Raw genomic sequence first — 18,555 nt, 5'->3', positions numbered from 1 at the left:
GTGCAGTACCATGCTGTATGCATTTATGGTATACTTTATAATGGTTCATACAAATACTTCTTTTCATCAACAATTACCAAGGTTGAAGTTTTTCCTAGCAAATATTTAAGTACCAAACCAACCTACAATCTTCTGGTATATATAAGATGCAATATCAGATATTAAGTAATTCTCATTTTCGACTGCATACTAGAAAATAAGATAAAAACCAGAATTAAAATAGAGCTATCCAGTTGTAGTTACAGATTCACCATCAGACTGGTGAAGGTTGAACGTATGGCGTAATAACATCTACAGTTAGAAGATTATTTGTATGTTGCACACAAACGGCGAGAATGTAAGATAAGCAAACGGTATTGAATCTGTATAGACTGTAATATACTCGGGTTTGCCGATTACATACGCATTTGCTTTAATATTTTGACAATTAGAATATTTAATAAATGTGTTAACGGCACATGTAAACTGCTAAAGTAAAGCTTTTCTCAAGGTCGTTACGTAGATTGCCTTCAGATTCTTTAGGTTTGATCACTAACGCCGATGAAGGGACTACATGCGTAAATCATACTTACAATTGAATTATGTTAGAAGTTGCAGGCATAGAATAATTTTCTTTTTTCAGCACTCATTAACAAATAAATATGAATCAATATAATATAAATTGCCAACAAAATTTTCCGATTTTGAGGATTTGTCAATTTTGGAAGAAACTATTTTGTAATGCCGTAATAAGTTTTTCAAAGATAATTTACAGGGACAAGTTTTTAAATTAAACATTACATGATCCTTGAGAAGATTTCTAGATATTTTGTGTGAACGACTATTGTAGAGTATTGAATTATTTCAGAATAATATTCAAAGTATTACCACATGAAACTACAAGAAGATAGGTTGGAAAACCAAGCAAACAAGCACTTAATGTACAAACTGTACGTTAACATATTCTTATCATAAAAAGTAAATATAGAAACAATTTGCACATTGGCCTGTAAAGCTCATTTAACTTTATATTTTATATGAACTTAAAAGGAAAATATCTATTCTAGCATTCTGTAGGACCTTAGTTCATGCTCAGCAGTAATCTGTTTACATTTTTCTTTGCTAGTTTGGTTTTTTACATATAGAATGTAAGTGTCTCACCTTTTGCATCTTGTGAACCACATTTTCCTCAAGCTGTATGAAAGTTTTTACAGGCTTCCAAAAACATTTAAAACCCCTATATGAGAATAATCTCAGAATTTTACTGCAACTGAAATTGCATTATAGTTATTTGAAATTATTCTTGATTTTATCAAACTTAAATCCATATTAGAGTTGTGGGATTTTTGTGACATGTTTTTATACTATTTATTTCATCTTTTAATAACTATTCTACACAACTTTTAGAATAGGAAAGAGAATCAATCAGTTTTATAAAAACATGGTGAATCAGACTGTGTATTCCAAAAAGCATACTAAATCAAGTTTAATTCTATACCATCAATTTGCGAGATGAAATGTGGTATAAAACGCTATATTTAAAAAAAAAAAACATTCAGCATCCCACATCACAAGCAGAACTCAGACAAATTTTAGTTTCTGACTTGTAATTAGCCAAAGATAAAACAAAACATTAGGTTGAAACTGAAAGAATGGAATTTTATTAGATAAATAACTAAAATTTAATTTTACAGAAGTACAAATAGAATTTTAATGACAAAAAAACACTCATAATAATTAATTGATATCCTCCTTTGAAGTTTATTCATTAGTTAAAATTACTTAAGTCATTGCATTAGGCCTTGGTATGTTCTTGTAAGTGTGTTTCAGTTTTTGAAATAAATAGAAAATAGGATTATAAATTATGAATTCTCCTTTGCTATTATATATAAAAGTTTCATTTATAGTCAAATCGCATTTTTATTGCTATTACAAATTGTATAGATATCTACAGTGTAAGAAGAAATAAAAGCCTTTTTTTGAAAGTTAGTTACCCCCAGATGCTACAAAAACTGCAAATCAGTGGCTAAAATACATTATAATATTCTATTATAACATATAATGTAGAATTATTATGGACAGCAGAACTAAATTTGCTGTCTCATAATAAAAAGGAACAAAAAAAGATTGTCTAATGAGCTAAAAAATGTTAGTGGGTTTTTGAAATATTTTATCAAGTATTTACACAAAAAAAGAAAAAAAAAACACTTCCACAAACAGGATAATTAGAAATTATTTACAGTTCCTCTTTGTAGACATAATTTTAATGCAATTTTTTTCTTTCAGCTCTTTATTTTATGATTATTTCTTCTTTATTATTATTTCTTTTATTTATACCAGATGTAAAAATGATTTGCTTATTTCTTTAGGATAAGAATGGTATATCTTAATGTACATTAATTTTCATCTTTTGCTGATAGTAAATAACAATGATTTAAGTCATACATTTAATTAAAAAATTTTGTTGTTAGTCAACAACAAGATTTAATAAATATAAAACTTTCAATAACTGATGTCAAAACATTTTCAGTTGCTCTTGTGACAGTCTTCAGTGACTGGTGCTGCAGAACATTGCCTGGCATTAGCTAGCTTATGTTACAGCTGACAGCATTAATTTTTGAATTAGGCATTTAGAATCCAATTTTAGATTCAAAACGTTTTGAATTTGCTATTATTTAACCTTCTAGCAGGGAGTGCCATTGTCAATTTTACATCAGTGTTGTTTGATTGTGTGTGCAGGCTGATTCTGTGAATTTAGAAAGCCAATTGAGACATGTATTCCTTTCTCTTATCTTACCTCACTATCCTTGCACAGACATACTTCTCTCCACACCACTCCTCAGTACTCAGATACCCACTTCCGGGAGTGTGTTAGTGACTGTTGTATTATTTATACTCTGTGCTCCTATCCATGTGACATTTTTCGCTTACAACTTTAGTGATTCTTTTTAGTATATTTTACAGTTTTATGATTAGTTTATTGTTTGTTTTACTGCTATGGCTAGAGATATTAAAGTTAAGTGACATCCCATGTGTTCTTCAGGAGCTTTCAGATGATGATGATGATGATGCATATTGTGATAATAATGATTTTCTTGAAAGTGACTGAGATCTAAATGATCTCAGTCACTTTACATATCAAATACAATGAACACTCAGATGATAGTGAGTTAGAAGATGAAACTAAAATCAAAATTTTCAACCATTTGGTGCACAATAGAATTAAAAGTTAAATTCAAAACACTCTGTAAAAATATCGTCAAAAAGTTTCCTGGATCAAAACCCAGATCTCTAGGGTATAGAAACTGAAGTAAAAACTTTTTGCAAATAATGGATATGAATATGATAGATGATATTATAAAATATACTTAACATGTACATTACTTAAATATCTGAAAATTATCATAGAGAGAATGATTGTTTACCGACTAATCATAATGAAATACTCGCGTTATTGGGTCTTCATTTGATTGGTCTATGAAAAGGTAACCACACAAATGTAGTTGAAATCTGGGCAAGTGATGGAATGGGTGTACAGGTAGTGAGAGCTGCAGTGAGCAACAAACATTTATTGTTTTTGCTCCGATGCATCAGATTTGATGATTTGAGTACAAAAAATGAGTGTTGTAAGTAGATAAACTTGTGGCAATTAGGTCTATTTTGGACCTATTTATAAGAAATTGTATTGATAGTTACAATGCTACCGAGAGCTGGTTACTATCGATGAAATGTTGCATTGCTTTAGAGGTCAGTGTTCTTTTGTGTAATACATGCCATCCAAGCCGGCCAAATAGGGCCAGAAAATGTCTGCATTATGTGATGTACAAAACTTTTTTTGTAGTAATTTAGAGGTCTACTGTGGGAAGCAGCCACTGAGACCCTATCAAGTTGACAATACCCCAACTGAGATCATAAAAAGGCTTGTCATTCCAATTGAAAAATTTAATAAAAATTTGCCAATTGATAACTGGTACACCAGCATAACTTTTGTTGAAACCATGCTAGAAAAAGGAATAACAATGATTGGCACATTGAAGAAGAATAGGGCACAAATTCCTCCATAATTTCAACCAAATAAACAGAGGAGGTAATTCGGTGTTTGCATTTCAGGATGACAAAATGATAGTGTCATGTTCCTGAGAAAAACAAAGCAGGCATCTTAGTGTCTTCAATGCATGACATCAAGACTGTTGATGAAGAGACGAAAAAACCAGAAGTCATATTAGATCATAATATGACAAAAGAAGGAGTTGAAACATGCAATAAAATGTGCGCTGCTTATTCTGTATTGTGAATAACAACATGCTGGCCTCTTGTGATATTTTACGTGCTAATGAATCTTAACAAGCAGAAATGCTAAGTTCTCCTCTCCTTCCCAAATCCCAAAATATATCAAGAAAAAGAATTTTTCAGAAAAATCTTGCTATGGATTTAATGAAAGGACACCTAACTGAACAAGCTCAAATCAAATCGCTATTTTGAGATATCTCTGTATATTTAGAGTGCTATTGACAAGAAAGTGAGCAGAAAGCTTTAACTTCCAGTGAGCCTCCAAAGAAGAGAAGAACCTGCTGGATAAGTTATAGGAAGAAGAACTTGTCAGCCTCCATGAAGTATGACAAGTATTGGTGTTTCATTTACAAACAACATGGAAAGAAGCCAACTGTTTGTTTGACATGCAGTGAAAAAAAACTAGATTAATAAAAGACCATTGACAACTTTTTATCATAAATATGTAAATCATATTTTTTTGTATTTTCAATAATTAAATTTTACATATAAGTCAATTTTGATTTAAATAAATTGTACAATTAAATACCTTTCTTATTTTTGGACTTTTTGAATAACTATCTTACTTACCATAAAAAATATAGTATTATTAAAACAATATTATAAATTAAAACCATAGTATTTGATGATAACTATTGTAATAATAAATTATTAAACAAATTAACATGATTATAGTTGATAATAATAGGTTTTCACAATTGTTGTAAATAGTGCAACATGCGCCTGCTCATGTGATTCTATGAGGTGCACCTGGCGGAAGGTTAAGAGAGTAGAAGATAAAGAAAAGGTGTAGCTGTGACTCAGAAAGCTCCGAGACAATGGTGAAATCTGTCACTGTTGTAATTCAACTTGTACATAGAAATTGAAAATTAGGAATTAAAGTAATAATGAGTAGAGTAATTTAGGGGAAAAATAAAGTTGTTAAGAATCACTGATGACATTATTATTTTTGCAAAAATTTAAGGTGAGTTAGAAGAAATGCTGAAAGACATGAATTTATTGCTAATTTGAAAAGTTCCAGTTTGAAATTAAATAAGACTAAAACAAAATTAATAAAATGTGACAGAAAGGACAAATTCCTTATTTTATTTAATGAGAAATTGTATAGTCAGATATGAAGAGAATACACCACAGAAGATTTCTGTTACTTAGTTATTAGAAATTCAAAGAGTGGATGAATTAATGTACACATCAAAACACTGTCCGGCACGTGCCAGAAACTTTTGAAAACATTGTAGCAAAACATAGACAAAAGGAAAATAGTTTTGAGGAACAAAACTAATTTTTTTTTTTTTTTTTGGCACAAGGAATATAATATATGACAATAGAACCTTTCACACTGAATTCAAATATGTAAATAAATTTTCCCCATTACCCACTGTTTTTTATGATTTATAGGTAAACTTTGAAAGAAATGTAAGAATTTACATACACGCAGAGCTCTATTCAACTTACTTAAAATGTGGTAGTTGTTTTCCTTTTGTGTTTGGCATCCAGGACACCCCTCTTTATTGTCCAACAGTAATTTGTGAGTATTCTTATGCTCCATTGTTACTGGTATCTGTTTTCCATGAGATTTGCAGGTGAAAACATTCTTCATTCTTGTTACTGATAGTGCTGAGATTATCCAGAGAGATATTCAGGTGTGAATCCAAGAAATGAGTTTTTAGGGAGACAATTTTGTTCTGACATGTCAGAACCTATTATAAATGAATTGTGCATATACTACTATTGTCTTCATAATGGTATGTTTGTATCTGATCCCTTTTTAGAAATCATTGAAAATGTTCTTTTATGTATGAGTATATAAGTTATCTCTAAAAAAAGTATGTAGAATTCCACAAAAAAGCAATACTTCAAAAATGTAATAACACAAAACTGTAGGTGATGGAAAAATTCTGATTGCATTTTTGAATTAAAAAGTTGTATTAACCCAATAAAACTTTCATGTGCCAAAAACTGTGTTTATTAATGTAGTTATGCCCTTCAAAATGTGGTGATGTTACAGAAGGATTTTATAATTTGGAGGAATTGAAACTTAAGAGGACTGGTAAAATTAAACATTAAGAAGTCTTAATACAAATAGAAAGGGAGAGAAATTAGAAGCCAATTCTTGTGAAGATGAAGTAGGTTTGTGGGCCATGAATAAAAATATTGAGAAGCCAATTCTTGTGAAGATGTAGTAGGTTTGTGGGCCATGAATACAAATATTGAGGTTCAGTTTATCTAGTGATGCAGAGTGTAGAAGGTGAAAACTATAGAGAAAGAAAAAAGATTGGAATTAAAAAAAACAGCTAATTGAGGATCTATGATACTGAAAATATTTTGAGATTAAACATTTACATAGAATAGAAAGAAATGTAGAATAGCAACAAAGAAATAAACTGTCTACTTATTCCAGAAATAAAAAACATTAAACAGTTCAGTTTTTGTGCTCCACAGGGGTTGTATTGTGTTGTATGCACAGTGGTTTTTTGTTCAATATTCTAAAGGTGACATTAAATCCAGATTTTTAACATTTGTGAGCTATTTCTCCATCTTATTTTGTATATGTTAATGTGATATGTTTTGTGATTGTCTCCAGGAGGCATTGTTGTGTTGAAACAATGTAAGTATTATATTTCCGAAAGCAGATAATTTATCTCAGGTTGGCCGATTTCTAAATGTGAATGAGATTGGCAGGTTTGTCAGTATGAACAAGATTGGCTGTAGCTGTTATTTTCTATATAAGTTGAAAGTTTGTAATTGTAGGTTACTTTTCATGACAGTTAAGTAAACAGTTTGTAACAGAGGTTGATCACTAAAGGAATTGGTCACTACTATATCAAAGATGTGCCATTCAGTATAGCTAACTGTTGGTAGGAGATTTGGCTTAAAATAAATTAATTTTCACATGTTTCTTCCTGAAAATTTTTCATATTAATGGTTAACAGTACACACTCTAACATGGTCTAACAAATCAACCAACAATCATTAACATGTTGATTGAAACATTTTCATTTGTATCAAATTTTATTTCTAAATCTGTAACCCTAATTTTTTTATACTCAAGAGTATAAAATAGTTTATTTTAAAAGAATAAACTATTATTGTTATCATTAAACCAACGTCTCATATATAGTCTAAAAGCTTGTAAAGGTGTAATATTACTGCTACTGTGACTACAGCATTCCAAGGGACCAATATGCTTTCTAACCTTGTTTTAATAATTATACCATAGGTAACTAAAGGGTTTTGTTGAGGTAATGTTATTGTTTTATCTTATCAAATTAATGGAAAAATTATTTTGATTCGTCAATGGTTGTAAATAAAAATGGTGTGTGTAATGTTATTATTTTCTAGTAATAATAAGGAAAGAATCCGTAATTAATGTTTGTTTAGATTCTGAAAGAAGCAAAGAGTGGTTAGTGAACAATAGATGTGATAATTATTTAAAAACATCGTGATTTATTTATAATATTATAAATTTTTTGTGCAAATCATTATGCTGATTCCCAGTTCATGAAAGATAAAAGAAGTGAATTAGAGGGAGTGATAAAATTTTATATTTCAAATAAACCTTCAAGTGTAACAGTAAAAATAAATTTACCAAAAATAAACATAAAAAATCTGATTTGGACATCACATGACTTCCTTGTGCACCTATTAAATCACATATACACATTTTTATAGATGAAAAGTACATAAAATTTTATTTCATTAACCCCTGATATTTTTTCATATATATATTTTTTTTATTGTTATTTTTGTTTTATCATTTATAGTAAGAACTTTTTGACAATCATTGGTTAATAATTATCACTAAATCAATATATTTAGATTAAAAACAAAAAAAAATTAAAAAAAGGAGATGAAGTCTTGATACGAAACGATGTGCCCTTGTAAGATCCAAATATCTCATTAATTAAAATTATTAATTAATTATTAATTATTAATTATTAATTAATTATTCATTAATTAATTTCATTTGGCAATAACTCTGGAACCAGTGAAAATAAGTATCACTTATGATATATCGTTGAAAAGCTCTCAATGAGGGCTTATTACTGCAGTTAAGAAAAAGTCCAAAATCCAATTTTTTTTTGATTTTGGTTCAGTCATTTGCAATCAAAAGGGGAGGTGCACAACTAAATGTTACAACAGTCCTAAATCCAAAATTTCAACATCCTACGGATAATTATTTTTTAATTATGCGAGTTACATATGTACAGACATCATGCCAAAATGGATTCAGGGATGGTCAAAATGGATATTTCCATTGAAATCTGAAATATTTTTTGTGACCCACAATAACAGAAGTCTATCAAGCATGGGGTGAGATGAAGAATTACAAAGCAGCAGGAGAAGATCAGACTTTTATAGAGATCTGAAAACATGCAGGAAGATCAGCAAAAATTTCTCTTCAAGAACTTGTCAATATCTGGATCAAGAACTACCAGAACACTGGACGACAGCCCTCATCCATCTGCTACACAAAAAAGGGGACAAAACAGACCCTAGCAATTAAAGACGAATCTCACTCCTAGACACAACACACAAAATTCTTTTAAGAATCATCCTCAACAGGATCAGTTCACAATTCAAGAAAGAACTAGGAGAATACCAGGGAGGTTTCAGACCATGGAGGAACTGTCCAGACCAAATTATGAGTCTCAAACTAATAATGGATTACAGTAGGAAAGGAAACAGAGACATGGTGATAACATTTGTACGGGGGTAAGTCAATTATTATCCGCAATGTAGTTATAAATTTTATTGCAATACAAATAGGAAACTTACATGTACATCATTTTTCAACATAGTCCCCTTGCATTTCAACGCACTTGGTCCATCGTTGCACAAGCTTCCTGATGCCCTCATAAAAGAAGGTTTTCGATTGAGCTGTGAGCCAGGAATGCACCGCTTCTTTCACTGTTTCATCCGAGGTAAATCAACCAAAGAGGCCCCTTAGAGCCTCTTTGAATGGACCAAACAAGTGGTACACCGAAGGGGCAAGATCAGGACTATACGGAGGATAAGCCAGTACTTCAAAGTTGAGTTTCTGGAGCGTTTCAGCAGTGTGGGCAGCAGTATGTGGATGGGCGTTGTTGTGCAACAACACAACACCTTTCCACAGCAGTCCTCGGTGTTTGCTTCGAATTGCAGGCTTCAGCTTGGCAGTAAGCATCTCACTGAAACGCGCACTGTTTATTTTTGTGCCCCTTTCCTCATAATGTTCCAGTACTGGGCCTTTTGTTTCCCAAAAAACCGTAAACATCAGTTTTCTTGTGGATGGTTGGGTCTTGAACTTTTTTGCAGGGCGAATTTGGATGTTTCCATACAATACTCTGCTGTTTACTATCTGGCTCGTAATGATGGACCCATGTTTCGTCATCAGTGATGATTCTGTTTAAGAAGATGTCCTGCTCATTACCATAGCGATCCAAATGTTTTTTTTGTCAGATGTCCAAGCGCGCTTGTTTATGCAACTGTGTGAGTTGTTTTGGGACCCATCTTGCACAGACTTTATGAAACCCTGGATGATTTTGTAGGCAGAACTGTGACTAATTTGAAGACGATGTGCCACTTCATCAATAGTTACTCGTCTGTCTAAGAAAACCATGTCACGTGCACGCTCAATGTTTTCCTCATTTGTGGCGGTAAACGGTCGTCTGCTCCTTCGTCGTGCGTAACGCTTGTGCGATCATTTTTTAATTTTTCAATCCTTTCGTAGACACTCCGTTACGGCAACACACTTTTCCCAAACTGTACCGAAAGTCTTTGATGAATTTCGGTCCCTGATACACCTTCCGACTACAAAAAACGGATCACTGAATGTTGCTCTTCTTTGGTCCAAACAGAAACCGAGCAGCCATGGTTAACGGCAGGGCAGTGTTAATGGAACTAACCTAACAGCATCAAACCTGAACAGACAATTAAACTACGCATGTGTAATCTACGCAACACGACAGTACTACCAACACAAACAAAAATATAACTAAATTGCGAATAATAATTGACTTACCCTCAAATATACACCACAATCTTTCAATCCTCTGACAACTCACTATCCAAATAGTTAAAAAACATCAAGCATTTCTATTTTAAGTGTTCCAATTTGTTCTCTTTCTTTTCTGGTTACCTCTAATATCATGATGATTTCTCTACTTATTTTTATTCCTTGTATTGCAATCCTTTTATCCCAAGTATCGAGTGTCCTCTGAATTTCTATATCATTTTTAGCCCGTCATCAGCAAACAGCCATGCTTTTTATCCTCCTTTTCCCTTTATTTAAACATTGAAAAACAAACTATACTGTTACACACCATGTATAACCAGAATATAATTCTGCCAACAAAATTAACTTAGTTCAGTTAAAAGTGATATCAAGCAGAAAAACCTTTGCCCAAGAGTTCACTGTTCTTCAAAGTACCTATAGCATGATTTTAAGACACATAAAGAGTCTAAATTTTCTATTGTTTAATAAAATCACTTAACAATGCAGTACAAATCTCATTGGTCTGGTGAATTAGTAAAAAATATTTTTAGCATCAAAAATTTATAGCTCATTTATTTGACTTTTGAAAATCAAACCTTATATAAATCTATACCTTCATAATGGAAAAAAAAAATTAGTCCCTTGTGATTTGAAGTGGAAGTCTAACTACATAAGAACAGGAGTATCTTTGGAGTAGGTGGTCTAAGAACCAAAAGCCACCTTCCAATCATAATTTTTGCTTTATTTAATTCGATCACTTATTTTACTTAGTTTCTTTTTTTTTTGTAATCAAAGTTCATTAAAATTTTTATTTTTTAAAAGATATAGTATAATGGTAAAGTAAGAGTTTAATTTTTCACATAAATACAATAATATTTTAAAATTTTACTATCACTTCAAAATTTAAGTCATGCAATAGGTATATAAGATTATAAAACTCCAGTTCACATCAGTTTTTACTTAATTATTTCATTTTAATCAGTTAAATGTGTCTACTCCAACAATAATGACATTATCTTTCTTACCAATATAACTAAATTGATTTACTGTATCTTTGCTTAAGGCAATATCATGTGCACAAGTTTGCAAGTTATACTAAACCTGTTGATTCAAGTTTCTGGTTGTCAGTACTAATTTGGAATAACTGATCACTTCATGTACGCACAGCCTAAATTAAAATAAATAAATCGGAAAAGAGGCTAAAATTTCTTTTATGGCTTGAGGAGTTTTATAATTATTTAAAGGAATTTTCTTTTAAATTTTCTTTAATATTTTAATGTAGGAGTCAAAGGAAATATTTATTATTGGGGAAGTGGTAGTATAGTGTGCCACATCCTGAATCATAATTATGATATCTTTTTATAAATTGTGGCACCATATTAAATATAATAACTATAAAATTAAAGTAAAATTTTTTTATATTATTTAATTACAAAATAGTTAGTTATTTTGTTCATAGGTATTTCATATTTTCTTTTTTTCCATCTCTTACAAAAGTTAAAAATTTTGTTTTACAATTTTCATATTATCTCACTTTTTGTAAATTACTTCAATAATATCTTCTCAATTCAATTTGTGTACATATGTACTTTTTAAATTAAATTCAGACTTATCCTTCATCAAACGAGTCAGTTTTAATGATTTTTGTAAAATTTTGTATAGAATATTTCTTTAGCAGTCCTGCTGTAAATTACTTTATATAGAAATTTTTTTAAATGAAAACTTACATTGCTTACATAGGCACAAAAATATTTTTCTTTATCAGTGCTTAGGATTGGATTATTATATCATAATGATAGGTAGTCTGATTTCATTTTGATATTAAAAACAATTTTACATAAACAATCAAGGAATTAATACAAAAAGTTAGGGTAAAAAAGCAATATTTCTAAATTCTATGGAGATATTTATATCTTGTTTGGTAGCCAAATTATTTACACTGTTTCTCTTTCCTATTTTTATTAAAACACATTTGAAAAAAATATGCACTCCTGCGTTCCAGATAGTCATAGCTCACACAACAACTACATAATTTCTTTGGATCTGATTTGTTATTTTTATCAAGACACAGATTTCTTTCTTTTGTATTTCTGGTAGCATTTTTTTTACATAGACAACATGTTTGTAAGGCTCTTCAATTATTAAAATAAAAATGAAATTAATAGACGGAAAATAAAATCAACTTAAAAATAAAAAGTGATTTAAAAACTGCACTGAAAATTAAAATGTAATATTTTGTCAATTCTAATTTAAATTGTACGGTTAGGATTAATTTAGATGAAATTAAGAGTAAGTAAAATATTGATAGTTGCTTGTTTTTAACTTTTTTTTTTTTGTCTTCAGTCATTTGACTGGTTTGATGCAGCTCTCCAAGATTCCCTATCTAGTGCTAGTCGTTTCATTTCAGTATACCCTCTACATCCTACATCCCTAACAATTTGTTTTAAATATTCCAAACGTGGCCTGCCTACACAATTTTTCCCTTCTACCTGTCCTTCCAATATTAAAGCAACTATTCCAGGATTTCTTAGTATGTGGCCTATAAGTCTGTCTCTTCTTTTAACTATATTTTTCCAAATGCTTCTTTCTTCATCTATTTGCCGCAATACCTCTTCATTTGTCACTTTATCCACCCATCTGATTTTTAACATTCTCCTATAGCACCACATTTCAAAAGCTTCTAACCTTTTCTTCTCAGATACTCCTATTGTCCAAGTTTCACTTCCATATAAAGCGACACTCCAAACATACACTTTCAAAAATCTTTTCCTGACATTTAAATTAGTTTTTGATGTAAACAAATTATATTTCTTACTGAAGGCTCGTTTAGCTTGTGCTATTCGGCATTTTATATCGCTCCTGCTTCGTCCATCTTTAGTAATTCTACTTCCCAAATAACAAAATTCTTCTACCTCCATAATCTTTTCTCCTCCTATTTTCATATTCAGTGGTCCATCTTTGTTATTTCTACTACATTTCATTACTTTTGTTTTGTTCTTGTTTATTTTCATGCGATAGTTCTTGCGTAGGACTTCACCTATGCCGTTCATTTTTTCTTTTAAATCCTTTTTACTCTCGGCTAGAATTACTATATCATCAGCAAATCGTAGCATCTTTATCTTTTCACCTTGTACTGTTACTCCGAATCTAAATTGTTCTTTAACATCATTAACTGCTAGTTCCATGTAAAGATTAAAAAGTAACGGAGATAGGGAACATCCTTGTCGGACTCCCTTTCTTATTACGGCTTCTTTCTTATGTTCTTCAATTATTACTGTTGCTGTTTGGTTCCTGTACATGTTAGCAATTGTTCTTCTATCTCTGTATTTGAACCCTAATTTTTTTTAAAATGCTGAACATTTTATTCCAGTCTATGTTATCGAATGCCTTTTCTAGGTCTATAAACGCCAAGTATGTTTGTTTTTCTTTAATCTTCCTTCTACTATTAATCTGAGGCCTAAAATTGCTTCCCTTGTCCCTATACTTTTCCTGAAACCAAATCGGTCTTCTCCTAACACTTCCTCCACTCTCCTCTCAATTCTTCTGTATAGAATTCTAGTTAGGATTTTTGATGCATGACTAGTTAAACTAATTTTCTGTATTCTTCACATTTATCTGCCCCTGCTTTCTTTGGTATCATTACTATAACACTTTTTTTGAAGTCTGACGGAAATTCCCCTTTTTCATAAATATTACACACCAGTTTGTATAATCTATCAATCGCTTCCTCACCTGTACTGCGCAGTAATTCTACAGGTATTCCGTCTATTCCAGGAGCCTTTCTGCCATTTAAATCTTTTAATGCTCTCTTAAATTCAGATCTCAGTATTGTTTCTCCCATTTCATCCTCCTCAACTTCCTCTTCTTCCTCTATAACACCATTTTCTAATTCATTTCCTCCTATAACTTCAATATATTCCACCCATCTATCGACTTTACCTTTCGTATTATATATTGGTGTACCATCTTTGTTTAACACATTATTAGATTTTAATTTATGTACCCCAAAATTTTCCTTAACTTTCCTGTATGCTCCGTCTATTTTACCAATGTTCATTTCTTTTTCCACTTCTGAACACTTTTCTTTAATCCACTCTTCTTTCACCAGTTTGCACTTCCTGTTTATAGCATTTCTTAATTGCCGATAGTTCCTTTTACTTTCTTCATCACTAGCATTCTTATATTTTCTACGATCATCCATCAGCTGCAATATATCATCTGAAACCCAAGGTTTTCTACCAGTTCTCTTTATTCCGCCTAAGTTTGCTTCTGCTGATTTAAGAATTTCCTTTTTAACATTCTCCCATTCTTCTTCTACATTTTCTACCTTATCTTTTTTACTCAGACCTCTTGCGATGTCCTCCTCAAAAATCTTCTTTACCTCCTCTTCCTCAAGTTTCTCTAAATTCCACCGATTCATCTGACACCTTTTCTTCAGGTTTTTAAACCCCAATCTACATTTCATTATCACCAAATTATGGTCGCTATCAATGTCTGCTCCAGGGTAAGTTTTGCAGTCAACGAGTTGATTTCTAAATCTTTGCTTAACCATGATATAATCTATCTGATACCTTCCAGTATCGCCTGGCTTTTTCCAAGTGTATATTCTTCTATTATGATTTTTAAATTGGGTGTTGGCAATTACTAAATTATACTTTGTGCAAAATTCTATAAGTCGGTCCCCTCTTTCATTCCTTTTGCCCAGCCTGTATTCACCAACTATATTTCCTTCCTTGCCTTTTCCAATGCTTGCATTCCAATCTCCAACTATTATTAAATTTTCATCTCCTTTTATGTGTTAAATTGCTTCATCAATCTCTTTGTATACACACTCTACCTCATCATCATCATGGGCGCTTGTAGGCATATAGACGTTAACAATCGTTGTCGGTTTAGGTTTTGATTTTATCCTTATTACAATGACTGTATCGCTATGCGTCTTGAAATACTCCACTCTCCTCCCTATCTTCTTGTTCATCACGAAACCTACTCCTGCCTGCCCATTATTTGACGCTGGGTTAATTACTCTAAAGTCCCCTGTCCAAAATTCGCCTTCCTCTTCCCACCGAACCTCACTAATTCCTACTATATCCACCTTTACCCTATCCATTTCCCTTTTTAAATTTCCTACCCTACCAACCTTTTTTAAGCTTCTAACATTCCACGCTCCGACACATAGAATGTTATTTTTTACTTTTCTGGTGACCCCTTCCTTAGTAGTCCCCACCCGGAGATCCGAACGGGGGACTATTTTACCTCCGGCATATTTTACCAAGGAAGGCGCCTGCGTTATTATTATGTGAAAATGCAGAGAGCCACATTTTCTTGGAAAAAAAAACAGCTGTAGTTTTCCATTGCTTTCAGCTGCGCAGTACTCAGAGGACTGAGTGATGTTGATATGGCCGTTTAAGTCATTGTGACTCACGCCCCTAACAACTACTGAAAGAGCTGCTGCCCTCTTTCAGGAATCATTCCTTAGTCTGGCTCTCAACAGATACCTCTCCGATATGGTTGCACCTTCGGTTCAGCTACTCTGTATCCCTGAGCACTCAAGCCCCCTCACCAACGGCAAGGTCTCATGATTCATAGAGGAGGTGTGTTTTTAACTAAAAGTCAAAATTGAAAGAGTATTTAATTTTTAAATTTTTAGTGCAGTTTGGTTTACTAATTAATTGTTATTTTTTTACAGTTGTTGAGACATTCCAACAGCAGCTTTTTTATTCAAATAATGAGATTAGATTCTTTAAATTTTATTTTTTATTATTATAATTAGAAGTGTCTATCTGTTTTCATCTAGTAGGTAAGTTGTCCTTTTAGCTCGATCTTAGCAGTAATGATTGAATTGCTATAACCTTCCTCCTTGTTGGCCACCGTGGAGTCCCTTCAGATGCTATACTTTGTTCCTTGGGTAGTCTTCTTTAGTATACAGTTGAACTAGTGTAAGGAAATTAGGTTATTTCAGTTTAATTACTTGCAGCTGGTCATTATGGCAGGCAGTAAAGACAAATGTCTCTCTTGCAAATTTTTTCAAGCAGAAATGTCTGCGGTGTGTGAGATGTCAGATAATTTATAATAATAACTTCTTCGGATAACATTTTTACATGCCACATGTAAAACGTTATCTGGAAAAGAGTTTATTAATTGTCAGACTGACTCATATAAATGTGATTCTTGTTTGTAGAAGACAACATTCCAGCTAAATCTGCTCCAAATATGGATCTTGATAAGAATAGTTATAAAACTTCTACCAATCCAGATAGGTTGGTTTACCACCTTTCATCAAAACCTGATAACAATAGCAATTCTACATCTGACTCTAAAGTTAATGTTAATATTTTTGTACTTCAACAGGAATCTTACAATTTGATGACCGAATTAATAAAATGTAAATAGAAAGCTCATTGGTTAACCTATGTTATGGTGCCAGAATGGTTCAAACCCTGATTCTCTTGAATCTCAATCTTGTTAAAAACAAAAATATCATATTTGATAAGTTTACTGTGAATAAAAATTTAGTCATCACCCATAGAAAAACCGAAGCTCTATTTGTTTCATAAATTGCAACATCGGTGACGGATTGAGACATCAGATCTGCTTAATGATATTCAGTTAAGCTGCTTAAGGTACATGAAATTCTCTTCTTATAATTCATTTCACCTGGAGATTTATTTCAATAAATTTGACAAGATACAGAAGAGTTAAAGTTTTACTACCACTGTGATTAGATTCAATTTTCAAATTTTCAGGATTTTAGATTAAATCCTGAGATTTGGCCATTAGTAGTTTTCATTGAACCCTTTTTGACTGACTTAAAACTAATTTGGATCAAGTAATGTCAAAGCCTGCTGAAAGTGGTCCAGTACTCCTAGACGAAGAGTGAAGATTTCTTGCTTTTTATCAAAAAGTACGTGATCTAAGAACAAGAAGCAATGCCACAGCCTTATTTCAGTGACTTCTTTGAACCATGACATATTAGCAATAATGGAAACTTGGTTAGGGGATTTACACATTAACAATGATTTGTTCCCCTGATATTTATAATGGATACAGACTTATCATATCTGTCACAAATGCTTAAGAATGGAGAAATTTCCTTAATTGCCCTCAATTTACCTTATACTTATCATACTACAATTATAAGAACTAACCTAGATGTTACTCATTAAACTATGGATTAAGGAAAGAATCTATTAATCAGCAATCATTCATTTACTCCATTCGTTTTTCCATCAACAATAGAAGATTACTTTGATCAGCTCTAACTCTTGGAAAAAATACAATAAATAAAAAGTACAATATATTTATGCTTCCAGTTTATGTTAGTCAGCACTTTCGTTTAGGCCTGATGTGATTTTCACACTAAGATAAAAGGTAATGTTGTCTTTGAAAACATTACCTTTAATAATGCTGACTCAATGAATATTGATTTCTTTTCAAATGGTCAAATTTATGAGCTCCATTATACTTAAATTTCAATCTAATTAAAAAAGGCATATGATTTATTTTGGGATTATTTTCATTAGACACTTGTCAATCTTCTTTTGCTGTTTTAATAAGGACTGCATTCATTTTGGCAAGTTACGTGTTATAGATAATTCGGCTTTCAATCTTTTTATGAGAACGTATGAGATGCAGAGTTTGACTTGCCTGTGACTTTAGATTCAATTTTTAAAACAAATTCTGGCATCCACTGTTCATAACAGTTGTAATAAAAGCTAAGTTTGAGTTATTTATAATCTAAGTATTAATGCAATTTCAAACTAGGAACTTGAAAATAGAATGCCATTAAATCTGAATAAAACTGTATCAGTGTCCTAATGGAAAACAAGTATTTTTTAATACATCAGTTCTCAAATTATAAAAGGAAAAGGAAGACTTATAATGTAATGAAACACTTTGGTTACACATAAACAGCCATATAAATTCTATAAGAAGCAAGTCAAAATGTAATCTTAGGCTTATAAAATAGATAGGAAAGACATTTCCATAATGCCAACACTTGCCTATTGCTTTACAAAGCTTTAGCAAGATGTCACCTCAAATATTCCACTTGAGGAATATCAGATATTCCTCAGATATCTTGAGGAATATATAAATATGTATGTATGTATGTATGCTGAGAAAAATATCAAGAATATTCATAATACTTTTTTCCTATTGAATTATAAATTTGAGGCTCTAAAAAAATCCAAGCCTCAGAAAATGTCAACTTGCATTGCCACTGCTAAACAGAAAGAAGATTATACTTCATTTAAATTACAGTTTTTGGTAGTAGATTTGTAATAATACAATTCCTTTTTCTAATTTTG

This window comes from Lycorma delicatula, chromosome 1 (assembly GCF_047948215.1).
Source record: "Lycorma delicatula isolate Av1 chromosome 1, ASM4794821v1, whole genome shotgun sequence".
Classification (NCBI taxonomy): Eukaryota; Metazoa; Arthropoda; class Insecta; order Hemiptera; family Fulgoridae; genus Lycorma; species Lycorma delicatula.
The sequence above is the reverse complement of the archived record's forward strand: the minus strand, read 5'-3'. Positions refer to the sequence as shown.